The sequence below is a fragment of the Heterocephalus glaber genome, unplaced genomic scaffold (genome assembly GCF_053883595.1).
Source record: "Heterocephalus glaber isolate CG9 unplaced genomic scaffold, H.glaber_assembly_v1.0 deba00001497, whole genome shotgun sequence".
Lineage (NCBI taxonomy): Eukaryota > Metazoa > Chordata > Mammalia > Rodentia > Bathyergidae > Heterocephalus > Heterocephalus glaber.
The window spans coordinates 59,828,690-59,850,789 of record NW_028258320.1 but is presented as its reverse complement, the minus strand read 5'-3'; the positions used below and the strand labels follow the sequence as shown (position 1 = coordinate 59,850,789).

Here is a 22,100-nt window from a genome sequence, read left to right as displayed (position 1 = left end):
CGGCTCCTCCGGGCCACTCCCGAGCCACCTTAAAATGACACACGCACACAGGGACACACACAAAAACTTAATCTCTCCGGCTCCCCGCCCCTCCCCCTCCCGCCCTACCCTCCCTCCATACCCCTCCCTTCCCTTCCTCCTCCGCCCCTCGCCACCGAGCCTCTTCCTACTTCCCCACCCACCCCACCCCCTTCCTCCGCCCACTCGGCTCCCGAGCCCCCACCCGGGTCCGGGCCGCGCGCCCTCCCGCCAGCCTGCTGGCCCGGCGGGAGCTGCGCTGGGGGTCCCCGGCTCGGCCCGCCCCACGCCGCGCTCACCCCCGAGAGGATGCGGATTCCAACTTGGATCGGGGGAGGGAACGTCCTGGATGCCGAGCGCCTCCCGGCTGTTTGCTCTTCTTTATTTGTTTTCTTCTCCGAGAAAGGAGGAAAACGGAGAAAAGGAAAAGGAAAGAAGCGGCACTGGCCGCGTCTGCCGGCGGACGCCGGCTGCGCAGGAGCGAGGCGAGAGTCGAGGTGAGGGTCGCCGCTCACTCACTCCTCGCTCCCTTTTTTTTTTTTTTTTTTTTTTTTTTTTTTGCAAAGGCGGGGTCTCTCTTTGCAAACCAATGACACAACCCTACATGGGCTGGTCTCGCCCCCAACGGAGACTCCTCACTACAAATCGGCTCTCGGGGGATTAGTGGCTGCGTGAAAGTGCACATAGGCGCGGCGGCGGCGGGCGGGCGCGGCAGCCAGTCCCCAGCCCGCCCCCGGCACGGCCCCGCCCGGGAGGCTCTCGGGAGGCGCTGGGCCTCGGAGCAGAGACTGGGGTCTCGCCGCAGCGGTTCGGAGTTCGCCCTCCGCTCGCCCTCCTTCCTCCTCCGCCCCGTCCACGTGGGGCCCGGGGCGGCCGGCCACGTGGGGCAACGCGAGCCTGGGCGGGCCTCGGCGCGGCTTCCCAGGGTGGCCTCGGCCCTGGAGGGCCCCCGCCGGGCGAGCGGAGCCAGCCTTCCCCCTTCCTGGCTCCTCAGCTCCAACTTCCTCCTGGGCTACGGCGCGGGCCGCTCCCGCCTGCGCTGGCCCGCGGGGTCAGGCGCGGGGCGGCCGCAGGGGGCATTGCGCACCCCAGTCAGACCCGAGAGGCCGTGCCCGGGAGGCGGCGGCGGCTGTGGGCGCGCGCGCGAGGGCCATGTGTGCTGGAACTTGCGGCGGTGTATTCCCTACGAGAGGCAAAACATTTTTACACATTAAAAAAAAAAGTTCCTTCCTGTTGTCTGGATCTCGCTGGAGCTATTTTTAAAGACTCGCTTGCCATAGGTTGGATGTCCGAGCCTGGCGGGACGGAGGCCCGCCGGGGCCTGGAGAGTCGGGCTCCCGGGCTTTCGCAGCGCCCTTCCACCACCCGAACCCACCTGGTCTTGACGTCCTGCGATTGAAGTCTGGACGGCAAACGCGGAGCGGGGCCTAGCACCTGGACAAGATTCCGTGCCGTGACCCGTGACATCCGAGCGCGTCTCCGGAAGGGAGCCGGTGGCTGCGGACGGGAAGGCTGGGATCCCTGTGCCTCAGGGAGCCCAAATTCTCATCTCACTTCCCTGAATCCCAGCAGGCATCCTCCAAGACCCTTTGGGAATGAGCAGTGCCCATAAGCTCGATGTACTTAAAACCATATTGAGTTGTTAGGAACTGGATTGAGATGTAGAGAAAGAAAAGCTCGGGGAGGGGCCTGAGGTCGAGCTTTTGAAGGCCGAAGAAACGCCCATTCCGTGAGCTGAGACTCTTGGTGTGGCCTCGGTTCTGGAGAGCCCCAGGCCCTATCAGGCCCAGAAATTTACAGCCTGGGGCGTGGTGGGGCAGGGAGAGGCCACCCAGCTGAACCCCTTTTGCGTCCTAAAAAGCGCAGCAGGAGGCCTCTCAGTATTTATCTCTGCCTGTTGGCTAAAGTGCACCCAGATGTGGCCTGCCTGACGGGTAATGCAGGGCCCGTGGCTTCTATGATTGTTTTATACTTAAACATTTTAAAATTCGATTGACGATCTCCCTCCTATGACGGCATCGCGAGCCCCGGCCTTTCTCACCGCTGGCAGCTACCCCGGGAACAGACCAGCTATGCGACTCAAAGGTCTACGGTTATTCGTGAGAGAATTCCCAGATGTGTGTTTCCAGTTGTCTCCATCTTTTTTGCGACCCTGAGTTCCCACAGACTTATCTTCAGGGCCCTCCTTTCCCCATCGGCTTTGCCTCAAGGTCATGGTGCCTAAACACTTGGGTATAAACATCCCATTCACCCCAAGACTACTAGGATATCTGTTCCGGCTTTTCGGAGTTTCTCGGGCATAAACTATAATAACTATACGTATATATTTTTCTGGTTTTTTTATTTCACAGAAGATCTTTGGTTCCGAGTGGTTGTCTGTCCTTATGGAGAAAGTAAAAAAGTTATCCATATGATTTGTTCAATTTTCACGCCTTCTAGAGTTTGAAATCTGCCTGTGAAAATACAGCCTTTGTTTTGAGAACATTGTAAAGAAGACATCGTCAAAGCTGAAAATTCTTCTTGCTTAAGCTTGACACCCTGCATTTTAAAATGTAGAGCTCAGTTGCCACCAACATGTGAACATTTCCAACCTCTACTTTCTTTTTTAAGATGTTCAAAATCCCAAATAAAAAATTAGGTGATATACAAATGGCCAGTAAGCGCATGAAAAGATATTTAGCATCACTAGTAATTAGGGAAATGCAAATCAAAACCATAATAAGGTACCGCTTTATGTCCACTTGGATGGCTATTATGGACAAAACAGGAAAAAACAATTGTGGATGAAGATGTGGAGAAATGCAAACTTGTGTGCTGCTGGTCGGAAAGTAAAATGGTATAGCCACTGTGGAAAGCATTCTGGCAGTACCTCCAAAAGTTAAACAAAATTGCCATGTGATCCAGCAATTCCATTGCTGAATATGTGCCCAAAAAATGGAAAGTTGAGACTCAAATGGATATATCTGCCCCCATGTTCATAGCAACTTTATTCACAACAGCCACAAGGTGGAAACAACCCATGTATCTATCAAAAGCCAGATGTGGTGGTGCACATCTGTAATCCCAGCACTCAAGAGGCTGAGGCAGGATTGCTGTGAGTTCAAGGACTACCTGGGCTACTTGGTGAGTTCAAGGCCAGCCTGAACTAGACTACATAGCAAGACCCTGTCTCAAAACAACAAATATCTATCAAGGGATAAATTGATAAACAGTATATTTACTAGTCCACACAGTGGAATAGTATTCAGCCTTAAAAAGGAATGAAGCCCTGACACGTGACAGTGTAGATGATCCTTGAAAACAAGCTAAGTGAAATAAGCCAGGCACAAAAATACAAATAATGTATAATTCCATTTATATGAAGTAACTTAAATAGGCAAAACCATAGAAAGTACAATGGTGATTACCCAGGACCAAAGGGAGGGGAATATACAGTTATTCTTTGATGGGTAGAGTTTCTGTTTGGGATGATGACAAAGCTCTGGAAATGGTTGGTGGTGGGTGATGGTTGCACAGTATTGTGAATTGTACACTAAAAAACGGGTAACATGGCAAATTTGTGTCATGTAGATTTTACCACAATATAAAAAAGTTGCAAAAGTCTTTTAGTAGTTTCATATTTATTGTTATTTCTAAAAATATTTTTCTCTTTCTTTTTTTTCCGTTTTGTTTTGTTTTTTGAGACAGGGTCTCCCTATGTAGTTAAACGTGAATGTGACTTCACTATATAGCCTAGGCTGGCCTCGAACTTGCTGCGATCCTCCTGCCTCTGCCCCCACCCCCTACCCCCACCTAGTGCTAGGATTACAGGCATGTACCTACAGACAAAGAGAAAATGTTTTAAAATACATATTAGTCAATTTACAGGATTAATACTACTTACAAATTTTTCTGTGTGTCTTTTATATACTACAGTTCTAAGGGCTGGGGATATAGTTCAGTGGTAGAGTGGCTGCTTTCCAAGTGCAAGGTCCAGAGTTCATTTTCCAGCACTACAAATACATAAATGTGTATACACACGTGTATACATTTTGTACCTATATATAGGGTATTGAAATGCTTGTTTTTCTTTTTCTTTCTTTTTTTTTTTTTTTGGGTACTGGGGATCGAACTCGGTCCTTGTGCTTGTGCAGTAGGCCACGAAACCACTGAGCTAAATCCCCAACCCAAAATGCTTGTTTTTCAGTACTCTCCATGATCTCTTCCCATGTGAGCCTATTTAATTGGTCAGTCTAAATTCCTAGTGTTTCAAAGTGGACTTTGACAGACACAAAACAGGAGAGTGGTAAAAATAACAGTATCAGTGACAAATAGCAGCACCAATGTTTGTCCTTGACTTGCCACAGTGCTCACAATGTGCTCAGCACTTGATAAACATCTTCAATCGTCATAGCTGCCCCTTAAAAAAATACTAATATTATCTCCATTTTACATAAGGGAAACTGAAAATCCAAGACTTAACATGACTTCCCCAAGGCCACACTGCTGGTGAGTGAAGAGCTGAGGTCAGACCCCTGTCCTAACCCTGATATCCGCCATTCTAAAAGGGCTCCTCTTTACATATCCATGCTATTAATATAGTTCCAGAAAAGGCAAAGTTAATTAATTTTGAAATATATGTTTAACGTTGTCTTGATTTTTTTTCTCAGGTGTTTAGTGATGAGCTGTCATTCTAATCTTTAAACAGGAGAAAGGAAATCCTACGAATTAAATGTGTTGTCAGAAGCTGGTTTAAAAAAAGAAAAGATGGAAGCCAGGCACAGTGGCACAAGACTTAATCCCAGCTATTTGGGAGGCTGAAACAGGAAGACTGACTTCAAGTCCACCATGGGGAACGTGATGAGACACCTTTCTCAAAAATAGAAAGACAAGGACTGGCATAGTGTGGTGGATTATAAGGCTCTTCAGGATCAATTTTGGAACAATAACAAAAAGTCATGATAATAAAGCAGAAAGTAAATGATGAATGACCTGAAATAAGAGTCCCATTTATGTATTTATATTCCAGAAGAAGAAACAACATGAAGCATTCACAAAGGTTGCATCTAATACTTTTCTTTTTATAAAATATCTATGATCACTTTTCCCTGATTGACTGTTAGAAAAATACTATTTTTTTTCATGCAATATCATTAATCAAGTGGTAGGAGTTTGAAATGTCCACACTGCACTCAGTTATATAGAATACACTTTTTTTTTTTCCTTTTAAATTCTGGGGAACTCAGCTCATCTGCTCAGATGCTTCCGTTCCACTCATTTTTGAGTGTAGGAAGTTAACTCCCTATCAAACTGATCTTTGCTCTGGCTCCAGGAGTTTCCATTCTCTTTCTGTTTCTAGGTACCTGAATTTGGGGTTCAGATGGGGCCGCTGGGGGAGGGGGTCCTGGTGTTGAGAGGTCTAACCTGGTGGAGCCCCAGGGCTGCAGGGTGAGGGCAGGTATACCTGCCACAGGTGTGACTATGCAGACAGGGCCAGGGCATTAAGCCTGGGGACCCAGCCACTCCCTGCTGACCAAGCCAGTACCATTGACCTCAGATGCTGCCTTGTCTTCTACAGACCTCACTCGGGTGCCCTTCCAACAGGACCACCATCCCCAGGGAAGTGCAGTAACTTTTAACTTTCAGTTTCCTTCTGTGTCCCCTCCAAGCCCTAGGTTCCATCTAGGCCATATATGTGGGGATGGGCACTCCTATCACAGGCCAAGAGTCCAGTCCCTGCCCTCTGCCACCCACTGCTAGTACCAAGGGGAAGGGGCAGGCAGCCAGAGCTGGCCCAGAGTCTTCGTCAGTCCCTGGGGATTTCTGTCATCTCTGCTCTGCACTTCTCCAAACGAAAACAAATGCATTTCTCTTGAGGAACTAATGGGTTTGCTTTTTTGTTTATTTATTTCTTTTTAAAGTTCTGGGAATTGAACCCAAGCTTTTTGGACTAAACTAAATACCCAGCCCTTTTTGTTTTTTGAGACAAAGTCTTGATAAGTTGCCAAGGCTGGTCTTGAACTTGTGATCCTTCTACCCCAGCCTCCCAGAGGGCTAGGATTACAGGCATGCACCATTCCATCCAGCTGGGCTTGTTTTTAATGGATCGTTAAAACTTTGGCACACATCCGTATCGAAGCACTCTGGGAGACTGAGGCAGGTGGATTGCAAGCTTGAGCCCAGCCTGGGCAATTTATTGAGACTCTGTCTCAAAAGAAAAAATAAAAAGTATTAAATAAATACACATACATATACATATATACAATAAAATAAAAATTAAAAATGCCTGGGGATGTAGCTCACTAGTAGAGCAGTCCTATTAAAAAGGGGGGAGGGCAGGAAGCTGGGCATGGTGGCGCAAGCCTGTGATCCCAGCACTCAAGAGGCTCAGCCTGGAGAATCACCCTGAGTTCAAGGCCAGCCTGGGCTTCATAGTGAATTCAAGGCCAGCTTGCACTACAAAGCAAGACCCTGTCTCCAAAAAACCCAACCAACCAACAAACAAAACCAAAATAAAGAAAAAACAGGAAATATTTTCATATAATCCTGTATTTGGAAAAATATTGTCCTTGTAATACAAATTAGAGAAGTAAACCTCAAAAACTCCCTTGAATATGCAGAAAACACAAGAATTGCTTCCTAAAGCTGAAACCACTAAACTGAAAAATTGTTAGAAGGAATTTCTAATTTCCATTTTTACTTTCTGGTGAACTGCACCATCATATATATGTTTTTACTATAATTATAATGTGTTATGGGAAATTGTTAATAAATACACACAAACTCAACTATATTAACATCCCAAATTTAGAGCCAGGAACATTTTTTGAGGGGAGGAGGCAAGAATTGCCCTTAAGAGCAGTTTGTCACATTTTGTAACCATGAAATTGTATGATAATTTGATCTGTTTTATAGTCCTAGCCCTTGGGAGGTGCTCAGTATTTCTTGGATAGGTAGATGGATGGACCACTTAGTGAATATATTTCAAGAGATCTGAGCTATTCAAAAGTGATACATGCAAACAGACAAAGAGAATGAGGTAAGCTTTAACTGAACATATTAGCATTAGAATGGTAGGACTTGGGGTGATCTTTAACATTTTTAAATTTTTATTTTTTATATTATTTGTATAATTTCAAACAGTAAAAGGCTTTGGGCCTGATGGCACATGCCTGTAATCTCAGCCTTTGGAGGCTGAAGCAAGGGGATTACAATTGAAAGCCAAAAAATAGAATAAACAACTAAATAAGAAATAAAAATAAATAAAAAATCTTAGGGAAATAAGACATATAATCAACTCTCTAAAGGTTCAGGAAAAAAATGCATATAGTAGAGAAGAATAAAGCAAAAAGAAAGTGTTTTCTAAAAACTGGTAAATGAGAAGTATTTGTACCATTTTTCCAGGGCTGGGGATCAAACCCAGGGCCTCACACATGCTAGGCAAATGCTCTACCACTGAGCTGTAGACCCAGATTCTCTTTGTCCTATTCTAACAACTTATCCGTAAATCCAGAATTATTTCAAAACAAAAGTTTTATTTTGTTTTTGTTTCTTTCTGATGCTATGGATCAAACCTGGGGCCTTATACAGGGCTCTACCACTGAGTTACATCCTTAGCCCCACCCCCAAAGAAAAGTAATGGAAAAAAAAATCTGCAGCCCCAGTGTGGGATATTGAGTTTGCAAGGCTCTTCTTTTCTTCTTTCCATTTAGCAGCCTGTTAACAGGGTGACATAATTCCTTCCCTGCTTTATACCCCCCTGGCAGCAGCTTTGATGTCTCCAGGAGCTGAGGGCCTATAAAAAGCCCATGGGACAGACTCCTGCAGGGTAACCCCCACCCCACAATGAAAGACCTTTAACCGAAGTTCTTATTTTTCTGTTCCCTACCTCTCCTATTTCATTTCCAGAAACCGATGGTTGTAGAAAAAAGATAGTGGCCCTAAATAATAGTGAGTCCTTTTATTGTAACTGTTTTGTGCAATAAATGGACTAGTTGTGTGCACTAGAGTGTTTCAAGGGTCTGTGTAGTGAGAGTTCCCGGGAGCTGGACTTCACTAGATTGTCACTTGCTTGGCTTGGTGGTTCAGGGTTCAGTTCACTTCAGAGTCACAATTACCCAAAGCTCTCAGTTGCTGTTCTTAGCAGAGGTGGGAATTTGGCCTCCATGTCTGGTAGCATAGCGGTGCTTGTTGTGGCTATAACATAATCATTATATGATTCATAATTAATCTAATCATAATTAATTCTGTGGCCCTTTTCAGCCATGCATTAAAAATCCTTTGCTCATGCCCTACCCAGCAAAGGGTACAGAGTGGTTAAGCTTTTGCAATTTCAGAATTTAAGTGGCAAATGGGTTTAAGACTATCACTTTTATTTTTTAATTAATCACACATGTGCACACATGCAAACACGTGCGCGCGCGCGCACACACACACACACACACACACAAACACACGGCCTAAATCCTATTGAACTACTGCTACTCAACAAATAATGAAGAGAGGCCTGCTCCATGCCTGGCTGAGACTGGACCCTCAGTGCAAAGGTTACCCTCAGCTGGTGGATACGGTACCTCCAAGAAGACAGCATCCCAGAGAGACAGCAAACCCAAATATTACCTCACTTAAGCCTCAAGATAGGGACCAGGACTCCACAGTTATCTGTGTAAAGTCTAAAGCTCCCAGAGAAGTTAGGTGTAGGGCTGGCTTCAGGGGCGTGTGACCTCTAGACTCCCACAGAGTGTTGCTCAAAAGGATTGTCCACTTGGCTCTGCTGTCATCATCATAAAATTCTTAATAATGGTGAACAAAAGGCACTGTGTCTTCAGTTTGCACTGGGCCCCACAAATTATATAGTTGGCTCTTTTTGTTTTGTTTCATTGAAATAGATTCTTGCTGTGTTGCCCAGGCTGGCTTTAAATTCTTGGGCTCAAGGGAATCTCCTGTCTCAGTCCCCCAAGTGCATTACTATGCTCGGCTTCTATAGCTGATTTTGATGAAGTATTTTGCCTAAGGTCCCTCTGCCACCACATGGCACCTAGAATGAAGGGTAACTCATAACCCCTCCAAGTTCACTGTAGTACTTCAAATGACTTGTGAAGCTAATTCAAATACTGGATAAAACTGGTTTCATCCTTGCACAACAGATCACAGGGTAGAAAACCTAGAAACCTTTATTAATAGCCCATGGAGTCAATGGAAGCCAACGTGAGCCTAAAACAGCCTCTGGCCTCACAGGCCACCTTACACGTCCAGTGTTGAGCCCTATCCTAGGAGTGCTAATTCTCCTACACCTAGGGGAGCCCATGACACACACCTTCAGGGCAATGGTGACTAAGGCTAGAGTTACACTGGTGGCTGACATCACTCAGCAGGACCAGTGGTGAGGCCATGAGAGTGGGAACTACCACTAGGAATAGCCAAGCATGGGGCAGAGATGGAGTGGCACAAGGGGAAAAGAGCAGCATTATCCAAGGAATTACACAGGGGAATCAAAATATACAGTGAGCTAAAATAGGTGTTTTCTTTTTATAAGTTGCTTATCTCAGGTATTTTGTTATAGTGGCAGAAAGTTGACTATCACAACTCCTAAATACTTTACCATATATCCAAGAAGAAAGACCTACAAAACCCTAATATCCTAGCATACTTATAAAGATTAGCAATACCTCTCAACACCTGGGCTGTAAATTAAGTGCTACTCAGTGTATTGGTAGTATACTGCTGCAAATCTCTGGACTGTTACCGGTCAACACAAGATTTTAGAAACTTTCGTAGCAATTTGTCAGAGTAATGTTAGATTGATTAAGTCTAATAATAATTAAGAAAAAAGCCCTGGAGTTGCATTTTGTACATTTTTCATTTTGTTTTCCTAGAAAGTCACTTTTATTAGATTTTAGAAAAGCATCAGTCTGACACACACTGAAAAATAAAAACTGTTTCTTTACCACAGATGGTTTGAGACATAGTAGTTAATACCTGGACCATTTTCAGATGTCCTCAACTGTTCCAGAATGTCTTTTGTAGAAATTTTTTTTCCCAGTGATCGAGACTGAACCACAAGTGCTCTACCACTGAGCGATAGCCCCAGCCCTTTTTATTTTTTATTTTGAGATGGTCTTGCTAAACTGTCCAGGTGGGACTCAAGCTTATGATTCTCTTGACTCAGCCTCCTTCGGCGCTGGGGGATTACAGGCATATGCAACCATTCCTGGCTTCTTCCTCCTCTGCCGCCTCTGCTTTCTCCTCCTCTTCTCCTTCTCCTTTTCCCTGACCCTCTCCCTGTCCCTCTCCTCTCCCCCTCCTCATTCTTCCTCTTTTTCTTCTCCTTCTTCTCCTCCTCCATCTCCTCCTCCTTCTTCTTTTTTCTTCTTCTTTCTTCTTCTTCTTCTTTTTTAATCCAGGATGCCCTTGAGATTCACACCTGCATTTGGCAGTCACAGGGTCTGGCAGCCTTTTTCAGCAGGTATTGGACTTTGGAACTTGTGGGTAGGCCCAGCTCTAAGCTAGAAGCTGTGATGTGCTGGTGTCAGAGATGATAAGGAGGGAAACCATAACGATGTGCTGACCGAGTGCCTAGGGTCTGGGGACCCTCTGGCACAAGAATCCAATATTGTCTGGTTTAGGCTCTAGATAGTTCTCAGCTATGGAGTACGAGTCCTGGCATGGATTTAGGGACTCCTTGGCTGGGAAGCAACGTGCATTTCTCTAAAGCAGTTTCCACTGAAGAGAAATTATCAATAATTATTATAAAGCATCATGTAAATAACTACAACTTACTGTGTGTGCAAGACGCTCAATGGTGTCTGTGTCAGCAGTAGGGCCTTGGAGCTGATGCCCTGGGCTCTGCACCCTGGGCCACCTTCCTGGCTGCAATCTGTGCAGGTACAAAGCCACGTGCTTAGAAAGGCCCTGCTCTGCCATAATGCTCTCCTACCACTGTCTTAAATTTTCTTTTTTCTTTTTTGTGGTGTTGGGGATGGAATCCACATTTTAGGCAAATGCTCTACCACTAAGCCACACCCCAAGCCTCATCTTAATTTTTAAACAAGGGCCTTATATCTTACTTTGCACTAGGTCCTGTGTTCCACTGCATCTGTATGATCCATTTCAGTAGCAGCTGTCGTAAACTGTTGGTACAAGCTCAGACTCCACTTATATTGACCACAGACACTTTGAGCACAGGTTGCCTCACATTCTACATTCCACCCGAGTCTCTTCTGACCCCAAAAGACCCCATTCACCTGTACTGGAGACAGTCCTGAAGCATAGGAGAGATAATGGCTGGAAGGGGACCCTACATGCTGTCATCATCAGTGTGGGCAGGAGCAGGTGGAGAAAGGCACTGGGCTCCCACCCTTTGGAAAAGAAGCTCTGAAATGCCTTCTGCACATTTCACAGAGTTCCCAGCATAGTCCAACCCTCATTGCCCGCTCCCTCTCCTACACACCCACACCTGCTTCTGGGGCTCACCCTACATGAACCACCTGCACCGAGGACCTTTCAAGGTTCTGCTTCTGGGGGAACCCATGCTAAGACAGGGGTGTTCAGTGAATAAGTGTGGGTGAGTAAGAGAGCACTGAGCTCAGAAGAGTACTGACAGGAGTCAAGGAGATCAATTAGGAAACATCTGGTCCAGGACTTGGGACATAGTAGGTGCTCAGTAAGTGGTAACTGTTAGTGTTACTTCCTATCTAGCCTATCTTGAGTTTCCCTTTCAGAAGAAGCTAACATGAAATGCAAGACCAAATGTGACAGAAACTATTCATTCCCTAGAGCTGCAGTAACAAATGGCCACAAATTGGGTGGCTTATAACAACAGTTTTATTTGCTCACAATTCTGGAAGCCAGGAGTCAAAATCAAGGTGTCACTGGGGATGTGCTCTCTTTGGAGGCTCTGCTCGAGGATCCTCTCTGCCTTTTCTGAGCCACAGGGGGTTTCCGGCCATCCTGGGCATACACTCCAGTCTCTGCCTCTGACCTCACACAGCTTTTCCCTTTCCTGTGTATCTGTCAGGGTCTTTGTTTTCTTCCCTTCAAAGGACACCAATCATTGGATTAGGGCCCACCCTAATCTCAACTTGATTCCATACAAAGAGTTTGTCTCCAAATAAGGTCACATCTACAGGTACCAGAGGTTAAGACTTAAAATACCATTTGAGAGAACACAGTTCTACCCAAGCACTAAATTAAACAATTTACAGATAAAGAGTGGAATTATTTAAAGTAAAAGCCTAATGTTCTGGGATCATTTCACATGTCGCTTAAATGTACACTATTTACCCTCTTCTATCATTATGAGGAAGCCAGACTTCTTGGGTGGACTGCAGCCCTGTTTTGACATGGTCTCTGTAAGTGAGCTGAGAATTTAACTTCTAACACAGGATGTAATCCCAACTGGGCTTTTCCCACAGAGCTATTTATAAATAGCCTCAGACGTTAATTATTAATACATATAAAATATTTATTAAGCATTTAATTTATGCCAGGCTCCTGTGCCAGGCCCTAGAGAGACAAAGAAGAATCAGGCACAGACTTGGCCCTCAAAGAGCTCCTGGTCCACCAGGCAATGGTAATGGAAACCCATAAATTCATGCACGAGCACTTACTGGATGCCTACTTCATGTAGAACACACACTGGGTCCCAAGGTCCTTGCTTTTTCTCTGCAGCAATCCAGGTGGGCTGCTCAGGAACTGTTTCAAGGCACAACATAAGCATGAAACCATTGATGGGAGTTTCTGTGCTACATTCAGACTCAAAGGCATGTTCATTTCCTGACTTTGCCTTTCTTCTGACCACATGACTTTAGATAGATCACATCCTTCTCTGGGGCTCTCTCTCTTCCCCTGAAAAAAGGAGCAAGTAAAATGAGATCATGGCAAAGGGATTCTCAACATTCCTATCATCAGAATTTAACAGAGGTTGGATGTGGTAGCACACTTCTATAATCCCAGCACTCTAAGTGGAGGCTGAGGCTAGAAGACTTAGTGAGACACTGATTAAAACAAAAAAATAAAAACTGGGACTCAGTGCCAAGGCCATGAGTTCAATCCTCTGCAATGAAAAAAAAAAATCAACCTAGACTTTTCTTTTTTAGTACCAGAGATCAAACTCAGGACCTTGCACTTGTGAAGCAGGCAGCGGCACCACTGAGCCAAACCCTCAGCCCACCCTAGACATTTATTAAACCTTTACTATGTGCTAGGAGCAGCACTCGGCCTTTGCTGTGCATTATTCCATTTAACCATCACAAGACTCCTAGGAGGTATGGAATGAAAATCATTTCCATTTTTATCAGGTGCACACCTATAATCCCAGCACTCAGGAGGCTAAGGAAGGGGGGATCTTGGGTTCCAGGCCAGCCTGGGCAGCCTTGCTCCCCACTGCATAAATTATTCCTATTTTGCAGATTAAGAAAGTAAGGCATATAGTAATTACATCTACATCCATAGATCACAGAGTGTTAACTGTTAGAGCAGGGGTCTAACCCAAGTGGATTCAGTACTCAACACTGGGCCATCTCCTGTGTGTTCCATGATTATGCAGGGTTTTTTTTATAGGGTCTTACTATATAGTTTTGGTTGGCTTAAACTCACAATCCTATTACTTTAGCCTCCTGATTGCAAGGATTATAAGCGTGTGCCACCATGTCTGGGAATTTTGTAGTTTGGGAAGCCTTTTTTTGTTTTTTTTGAGGCAGGGCTATGTAATTCAGGTTGAGATTATGTAGCCTAGGCTGGCCTTGAACTTGCAGTGATCCTCCTGTCTCAGCCTCTGAAGTGCTGGGATTACAAGTACATGCCACCACCCCTGGGAGAAGACTTAAAGGGAGCAGTGACTGCCAAGTGTGTAGGGAGGAAAGGCTGCGTGAACCTTGAGCTAGTAGGGAAGAACAGTAGGGCCTTTCTGTGTCTTTCCCACACCACAGCTGACACATGCTGGACCTGGAGCACACCGCTGTGCTCGTGCTCCCAGTGTGTCCTTCTCCTGAGCTTCCTTTTTCCTAATGGACAGCACAGATCCAGTAGCTGGTGGAGTCCTCTCTCTAGCTGCTAGTTGCTAGGAAGCTCATATTCAGATCTGAACTTACTCAAGTAACAGCAGAGCACCTGGTAGAACACATTTTGCCCACCCTCACTAGCCCGCCTTCACCTCCTTCTACATCCTTATCTCCTTTCTACTCTGGTATGCAGATGTCTTCCTGGTCCCCAGGTATGCTCTATATCCTTCCCACTCTCCTCTCTTGTTTCGGGAGGCTGCCCCATATGGATACACCAACTGCTGGCCTGCCCACTGGCTTCCAGTTGGTTTTGACTAATGGGGAACTATAGTTGATGAGAAGGAGGAAAGAAGGAAGGTCAGTGCATTTATTCTCATTATCTCCTCTCTGTCTTCTCCCTCTTCCCGCTCCTCCCACTGGGTTGCCTTAGGGTGGCTGTATCTTTCCACCTTCCTCCCATTTAAAAATATTATACAGAGCCGGGGATTTAGCTCAGTGGTTTCGCTGCCTGCTGCGCAAGCGCAAGGACCCGAGTTTGATTCCCGGTACCTAAAAAAAAAAAAATTATACAGATATAAGTCACTTACCATACTTCTCACCATTTTAAAGTACACTGTTTACCATTTCCCTGGTTTGTAGTACATTTATAAGTTGTGCAGTGACAGCCAAATTAATTGCAGAACATTTTTATCATCCCCCAAAAGAAACCTGGAACCTGTCAGCAGCTCTTTCTCATTTCCCCCTCTCCCAGCTCCTGTCAACCACTAATCAACTTTCCGTCTTTATGGATTTGCCTATTTTGGACATTCTGTGTAAATAGGAACGATGTAATATGTGGTCTTTTAGGACTGGCTTCTTTCACTTCACCTAATTTTCAAGGTTCATGTATATAGTAGCATGTCAATAATTCATTCCATTCAAGCATCCTAATTTATTTATTCATTTATTTATTGCTGTACTGGGGATTGAACCCAGGGCCTTCTTGCTGAGCTACATCCCCAGGCCCCCCTCTTTTTTGAGACAGGGTCTTGCTAAATTGCCCAGGTTGGGCTCGACTTGGCAACAGTCCTCCTGTGAGGTATCCTTTCAAGTCTCTGCACACTTCTTTTTCTGGGTTGTGGTCATTCCTTCTTTTCCTTTCCATGTTTATAAAGAATCCCCCCTCAAATTATCTTCGTTGGGCTGTGTCCTTTTAAAAAAATTTTTAATTTGCTGTAGTGGAGACGGAATCCATGCATCACACATGGTAGGCAATCTCTGTACCACTGAGCTATGTCCCTAGCCCTAGGATCCCTTTGAGTTCTGTTGGGTTTCAGACTGATATTTTCGTTGTATGTCATGTGTATTTTTCATGGGTTTCCGTAATATATTGATATATTATTTTGTTTTTCTTTTTGGTGCTGGAAATTGAACCCAGGACCTCATACAGCATGTGCTCATACAGCATGAACAACATCCTCAGTCTTTTATATACCTTTTCTTTTCTTTTTTTTTGGTACCGGGGATTGAACTCGGGTCCTTGTGCTTGCACAGCAGGCGGCGAAACCACTGAGCTAAATCCCCGGACCTTTTATATACTTTTTCATGGTGAGTTAGAAATGAAACAGAAACATGCTAGGTCTACAAGTGAGATGACTCCGGTATGTGGCTATTTCTCATGGCCCTTGCCAGTTAACAAGTGAGTGGATGGTTTTAAGAATCTTGGGTGCCCTTATGCTCTCCAACCCTGATGTTTCTGGAAATAACTTCCAGGGAAGACCTTGTCCTCAGCTGCATTTTGAAAGTGGCTATGTTCACTTGTTCACGTGACTATGAAGGAAACACCTAGTGAATGGTTGGGCTGAAAAGTGGACTTCTCAGTTCACGTGAAGATACTCTTAGGAAATGCGAGAAGGCCTAATTTTAAAAAGAGGGCTCCTTGGGAGGGATGTTAGTAGCTGACACAGAGCCATTTTCTCACTTTCATCTCATCGCCACTGGTGGCTGGGAACATACTATCCAACCTCTGCCTACTCGTGAGGATTCTCAAAAGAGTTTTCAATGAATCTCATTTATTAACAAGGAACAGCTCTACTTAATAAAAAGACTAACATTTGCAAATAACCTCTTATTATTTAAGGCTTTGATTTTTACTGTATTATGGAAGAATTGGCAAGAACAGCAGAGTAAGACAATGGATTCCATAGCAAAGGACCAAGAATAACAAGGCAAAGTTTTCTCAAGCCTGTCACTCAAACCCAAGGGCTTTTTTTGGAGCAATCTTTGATGTGAATGCTCAAAATGCCCCACATCCAATGGCCATATAAATCTTAATGATAAAAGTCAAGAGCAAGGAAAGTTCAGAACAGGAAAGCCTCACAAAACAGATTAGGATTCCAGTGTTATTGGTCATAGAAGAACATTGAGGCCAGTGTGTCCAGCTCAGGGACTTTCTTTTCAAACATAATGGTTGGCTTTACCATTACAAGGCAAATGTGAACAGTTTGCTAAATATTTCACCTATTTAATTTGAGAAAAGTTCATATTATATTGACTACAAGCAAAGAGAAATGTCCACCCATTTTTGGTGGGAGTTGCAACTGGCCCAATATTTCTGGAGAAAGGTGTAGCAATATCTGTTAAAAGGCTCAAACATGGCCAACTAATGCATGAAAAGATGCTTGGCATCACTAATTATTAAATGCAAATCAAAGCCACAATGTGCTCTTACCTCACATTCATTACGATGACCACTGTCAAAAGGACAGAAAGCGACAAGTATTGGTGAGAATGTAGAGAAATCAGAACACCTGTGCACTGTAAAACGATGCAGCTGAAATTGTACTGAAACAGTACAATTCTTCAAAAATTGAAAAATAAACAGTGTGGTGGCACTTGCCTGTAATTGCAGTTACTTGGGAGGCTGAGGCAGGAGGACGAAAAGTTCAAGGCCAGCCTGGGCATCTTAGCAAAACCCTGTCTCAAAAAAATTTTTTAAATGAGGGGTTTGCCCTAGGGATGCAGCTCAGTGGTAAAGTGCTGGCCTAGCAGGTACCTGGGTTCAATACCCAGTACTGAATGGGGAACCTCTACCATTTGTGACAATGTGGATGAACCTGGAAGACATGTGAAGTGAAATATACCAGTCACAGAAGGACAAACACTGTGTGATACCCCTTATATGAAATATCTTAGGTTTATATAAGCGTAAAATCAAATGGTTGCCAGAAAATGAGGACAACAAGAAATAAAGTTGTTTGTTCAGTGGGTATAAGGTTATAGTTACAGAAGATTAATAAATTCTATATATGTATTATACAACATAATGCTTATAGCTAACAATACAATCTTGCTAAAAAATTTTCTAAGTGGGATGATTTCATGTTAGTGTTCTTACTGTGCACGTGCACACACACACACACACACATATATACAAATTATAGGACACAAGGAAATTTCTGGAAGAAAAGGGTGATGGATGTGTTCATTCCCTTGATTATGGTGATGCTTATTTTGGTATATATAGATGTTCACACTCATCAACTTGGATACATTAAATATGTGTATTTGTTTTGGATATCAATCATACCCCAATAAAACTGTTAAAAAAGAATAATGGCATTGGCAAACATCATATGTTAAGTCAAAAAGACATATTAGAACTTAGACCTCTAATGTAATCCAATTTTGCAATAATTCAAGCACACATAAATAGACGAAAGATTGGAAGATATATTTCAAAACATGAACAGGGTTAGGTATGAGGATTAGAGTTGACTTTTATATATGTGCTTGTCTCTATTTTCTAAGATGAAAACACTCATCTTGTAATCAGAAAGAAGCAATTTTTTTTTTTAGATGTGATCCACTATGTAGCCCAGGGGTCTAACTTGTGATCTGTCTGCCTCAGCCTCCCAAGTGGTGGGATTACAGATGTGTACCATCAGCCCTGGCTCAGAAATAAGCAATTTTTTAAAGATAGAATAAAAATAAATGTTCCAAAAGGATTTCGTCACCTTCTGGGAAACAAGGTTGGGGGAACTGAGAAGTGAGTTTCATTTTCTATTTTATATATTTTGCATTTTAAAAAGTTTATACAGTAAAATCTTGGTTTGTGAGCATAATTTATTCTGGAAACATGGTCGTAATCCAAAGCATTTGTATATCAAAGCAAATTTCCCCAGAAGAAATAATGGAAACTCAGATGATTTGTTCTACAACCCAAAAATATTCATATAAAAATGATCACGCTACTGTAATATAATACAAAATACTAAAGAAAATACAAAATAGAAAGAAAAATAAACAAATTAACCTGCATGTACCTTCGAAAACCTTAGTGGCTGATGTCAGGGAGACGAGAGAGAGAAAGGTTATTGTGTAGGACCACTTTGACTATCATTAACGGAATCACTGCAATCTATTGGCTCAATGGAATCTTTTTCTTTTCATGCAACTTTAACAAGGGATCTATCCAATGACACTTGCTTTTGCCTCCTTTTGAGGATTTCTCAGAAATGTGACATCGCATTGTTGTTGAACAGATCATCATTTGCACTGCTACAGGCTTATCAAATTTTGCAGTTTCCCACATTTTACTCACCTCCCTAATCTCATTTAAAGTGAGGGATTCCTGTAGCTTTTTTCTTCCTGCTTTTTAGATGAGATCTCCTCCATTACTTCTTGATGTTGGGAGACAGTCACCCCCAATCTCACAGCAAGAGGGACAGGAGAGAGAGAGAGGGGGGGGGGAGAGGGAGAGGGAGGGAGGAAGAGTAGAGAAGAGGGGAAGGGGGAAAGCAGAGGGAGAAGGGGGAGAGGAGAGAGGGAGGGAGAGTAGAGCATTGCCTCAGTTGTGATCATGTGACATTCAGCATCATATACTACTTGTATTGCAAGACATAGATCTTATCAAGTTAAAATTTATTAGAAATGTTTGCTCACCTCATGGAATACTTGCAGAATAAGTTCCTTGCAATGCAAGGTTTTACTGTACTACTTTTATAATTAAAAAAGAAGAATTAAAAACAAGAGATAATCACCATCACCTTTTCCAACCAAACCTACTTTTCAGGGTCCTGGCTTAAAGAGAGTCCATATGAAGCTGGCATGGTGGTGCATGTCTTTAATCCCAGCACTCTGGGAGCCTGAGGGAGGGAGGATTGCAAGTTTGAGCCCTGTCTGGGCAATGTGGCAACTTAGTGAGACCCTATCTCAAAATTTAAAACTGAAAAAAGGACTGGGGATGTAGCTCAGTGTGAAGTTCAATCCCCATTACTGACAGACAGAGAGACAGACAGAGAGAGACAGAAAATATAAAAAGCACCTTCCAGCAGCGTGGGCCTAGAAAGCCTTCACATTTGGGGCTGTCTGTTCTGCAAGTTGCAGGTGTTTGGTGGTGCCATCCATGCTCAGAGAGGCGATGCGCGAGCTCTTGTGAGCAGAGAATGGCAGCGGCACTTGCAGGAGAGCCTGTCCTTAAGGCAGTGGGAACGGAGAGAATGTTCTCAGTGCCTCAGACAGAAGAGGGCGACGTGATTGAGAGGGAGCCCTCGGCGGCAGGTGGGTGCAACTGTCCATTTTCAGAAGCTAGACTCCATTCAGCAGCAGAGAATGAGGGCGATGTTTCTGTTTTGTCGGAGGAGGTGCTGGGGGTTTGGAGTGCTGCCCAAGTGTGCAGGAGCAGCCTCCTGTATTATTCCCTAACAACCGCATTGTTCACGTGGCTGAGGAGAAGCCTGCTCACAGCACATACGCTGCCGAGTCACCCCTGGCTTTCCCTGTAGTGGAACAAACGGTCGTGAGCTGTACAAACATCGCAGCACTTCGGGCTGTGGCAAAATTTGCTGTGATCGTCTTGAAAGAAGTCTGAGGTGGGGGAATGGTCTGTTTTCAACTTGTCTAGGGATTTAATTTGCTTCACCAAGTTGACCATGCGTGTTTCTAAATGGGTCTCTATTCTTAAAGCAAATTTGGTTATTTTTATTTGGCTCTTCATTCAGTATTATGACATAAGCTTACTTTTCATGTTGATACAAATTTCTTCAAAAGCCTCCAAAATGTCATAATTATTCCATCATATGATTGTGCCATAAATTATCCCTTTGGTTGCCTTAAATGTTGTTGGCAATTTTATTAATGTTGATACTGCTGTAATTAATATTTTTGTGCCATTAAGCTTTTTTTGTGTTTCAGATTATTTCCTTATGACTGATCCCAAGGAAAACCACAAAGTCAAAAGCGTGGACATTTTTCAGTGTTTTGTTTGTTTTATTTTATTTTTGGCCAAATTGTATTTCATGTTGCAGTTTATTTTCTCAAAATGAAAACAGCATTTCCCTTCCTAATTATTTTTTTAAAACTACTTAATGCAAATGATTTACACAAAAAAGAGATAAAGAAATGATAATTATCAACTAAATGTGCTGCAAGTAACTATTAACATTCCTTCAAGACCTTTTCTTATGCAATTGTCTGTACACATGTGGTAAAGCATGAAAGGGTGCTGGGGTACGGAGGCTTCCATAAAAATAATCATGTATTTATAAAGCCAGGGTTCACTTCTCTGCATTCAGAGGGGGGATTTATTTACTGTAACATAAAATATCTTGGGGGAACATTATATAGAGACACCAGCAATTAACTCAATCTAAGAATCACGATTCTTGCAATTAATAGATTGCCAGTCTGAGAGCCTCCTAATTAGGCAGGACTTTCAATAGAGGCTAAAAATTGAGACGTTAAGGGTCAGACAGGGAGACATACTGATCTGCACCATATCCCTGGGGCCGAGGGCACTTCACAGACAAACGGCACTCACCTGTGACAGTGAAGCCTCATTTGCTCTGTCTGTGAAAGCTGTGGGGTATCAAGGCCTCTGCTTGCATCTTCGCAGCATCAATTTACGGGGCACGGGAGCCTTGGATCACCTGCTGAGGCTGGTATTTGAGGTCAGGTGTGATTTACCCTCTTCGTGCCTCTATCCGTCTAGCTCTGTGCATTGAGCTTCTCCAGGACGAGAGGGAGGTGTAGCAGGAGGGATGGGGGTAGAAAGGCTTGGGGAAGGCTGGGTTTGCTTTTTGAACTTTACTCACCCTCCCCCCTTGATGAGGTGCATGCAGAGAACGACCTGCCCCTCCAAAGAAGCAGAGTGCGTGCTGAGCCTCAGTTATGCTTCTAATACTCCTTAAAGATCTGGGGATTCCCAGGGAGGTGGGCAGGTTGTTGGAGTTTGGAGCCTACTTCCTTCCTCTCCACGCTCCTGGGGAGGGAGGGAGGCGGAGCCATGGGAATATCAGCAATGTATGGTTCTCTCTTGGGCACGACCAAAGGTTTTCTGTAGGCTTCTCTCTTTCCTGTGCCTTCTCCACTGTCTTCCTGATGCTCAGGAGACTGTGTATGTGAAACCCTGATCCCTTCTTTCTCCCTTTCTTTCCTCCCATTAGATTCTCTCCCTTCCCTTTTTATCCCTACTCCCTCTAGTTCTGTGACTAATGACTTCCTACTCATCCTTTAGAGACTTTCAGAGGTCACCTGTTCTGGGAAGTTTGCCTGCCCTCTTGGGCTGGGCTTCTCAAAGTGTCTGTCCTATGTGTCGGGAAATGGCAGAATGTCACAGGATGTCAGGCTTTCTTTGTTTCTTTTTTTTTGAGGCAGGGTCTCCTTTCTTTTTGTAGTTCAGGCTGGTCCTGAACTCACTATGTAGCCCAGGCTGGCCTCAAACTCCTCCTGGCCATCCTCCTGCCTCAGCCTCCCGAGTGCTGGAATTGTAGGCATGCAACAGCACGCCCGGCTAACATCAGGCTTTCTTAAGCAGGCTGGCCCTATTCCCCACTTGAACCCATCCTTGGAATTCATTAAAACTTTCCCAAGTTCCTGAAACTGCAAACAAGAGACATGGCAGATGGCTCTGCTCTGTTGTTACTTTCCTGGGGCTTCTGGATGATTGGCAACCCTTGGGACTCCACACCAGCACTAGAAGACAATGGAGCAACATACTGAGGAATGGTCCAGAAGAAAATAAGGGAACATAGACCTCCTTAACCAGAGGCCCAGGACACACATGTTCATGTCCCCCAAGGGAGTCTGCCTTCCAGAAACAATAGGAAAATAACCAGGACAAAG

General features: G+C 44.2%; 1 protein-coding gene and 2 long non-coding RNA genes across 6 annotated transcripts in view; 1 reads left to right on the top strand and 2 right to left on the bottom strand.

Moving 5' to 3' along the window:
• Ctbp2 (C-terminal binding protein 2) overlaps positions 1-1,574 on the bottom strand; it is a 167,296-nt gene extending 165,722 nt beyond the window's left edge. For 2 of the 4 annotated variants that reach the window (XM_087185173.1, XM_087185180.1), the window contains exon 1: positions 1,394-1,574. The gene's annotated coding sequence lies outside the window, so the exon portion shown is untranslated. Of the gene's footprint in view, positions 1-317; positions 506-1,393 lie in introns of those variants that run through there. The other 2 variants (XM_087185172.1, XM_087185179.1) reach the window with 1 other exon arrangement.
• On the top strand, positions 332-4,985 carry LOC110347809 (uncharacterized). Its single transcript, XR_002392653.2, has 2 exons — positions 332-515; positions 4,668-4,985. It is a non-coding gene; the product is annotated as an uncharacterized LOC110347809 (long non-coding RNA).
• Positions 4,986-11,804: 6,819 nt separating this feature from the next.
• On the bottom strand, positions 11,805-19,490 carry LOC110347856 (uncharacterized). The gene is made up of 3 exons (XR_002392725.2): positions 19,303-19,490; positions 12,606-12,843; positions 11,805-12,030 (listed from the first exon to the last, which is right to left on the bottom strand). It is a non-coding gene; the product is annotated as an uncharacterized LOC110347856 (long non-coding RNA).
• Positions 19,491-22,100: the final 2,610 nt, after the last annotated feature.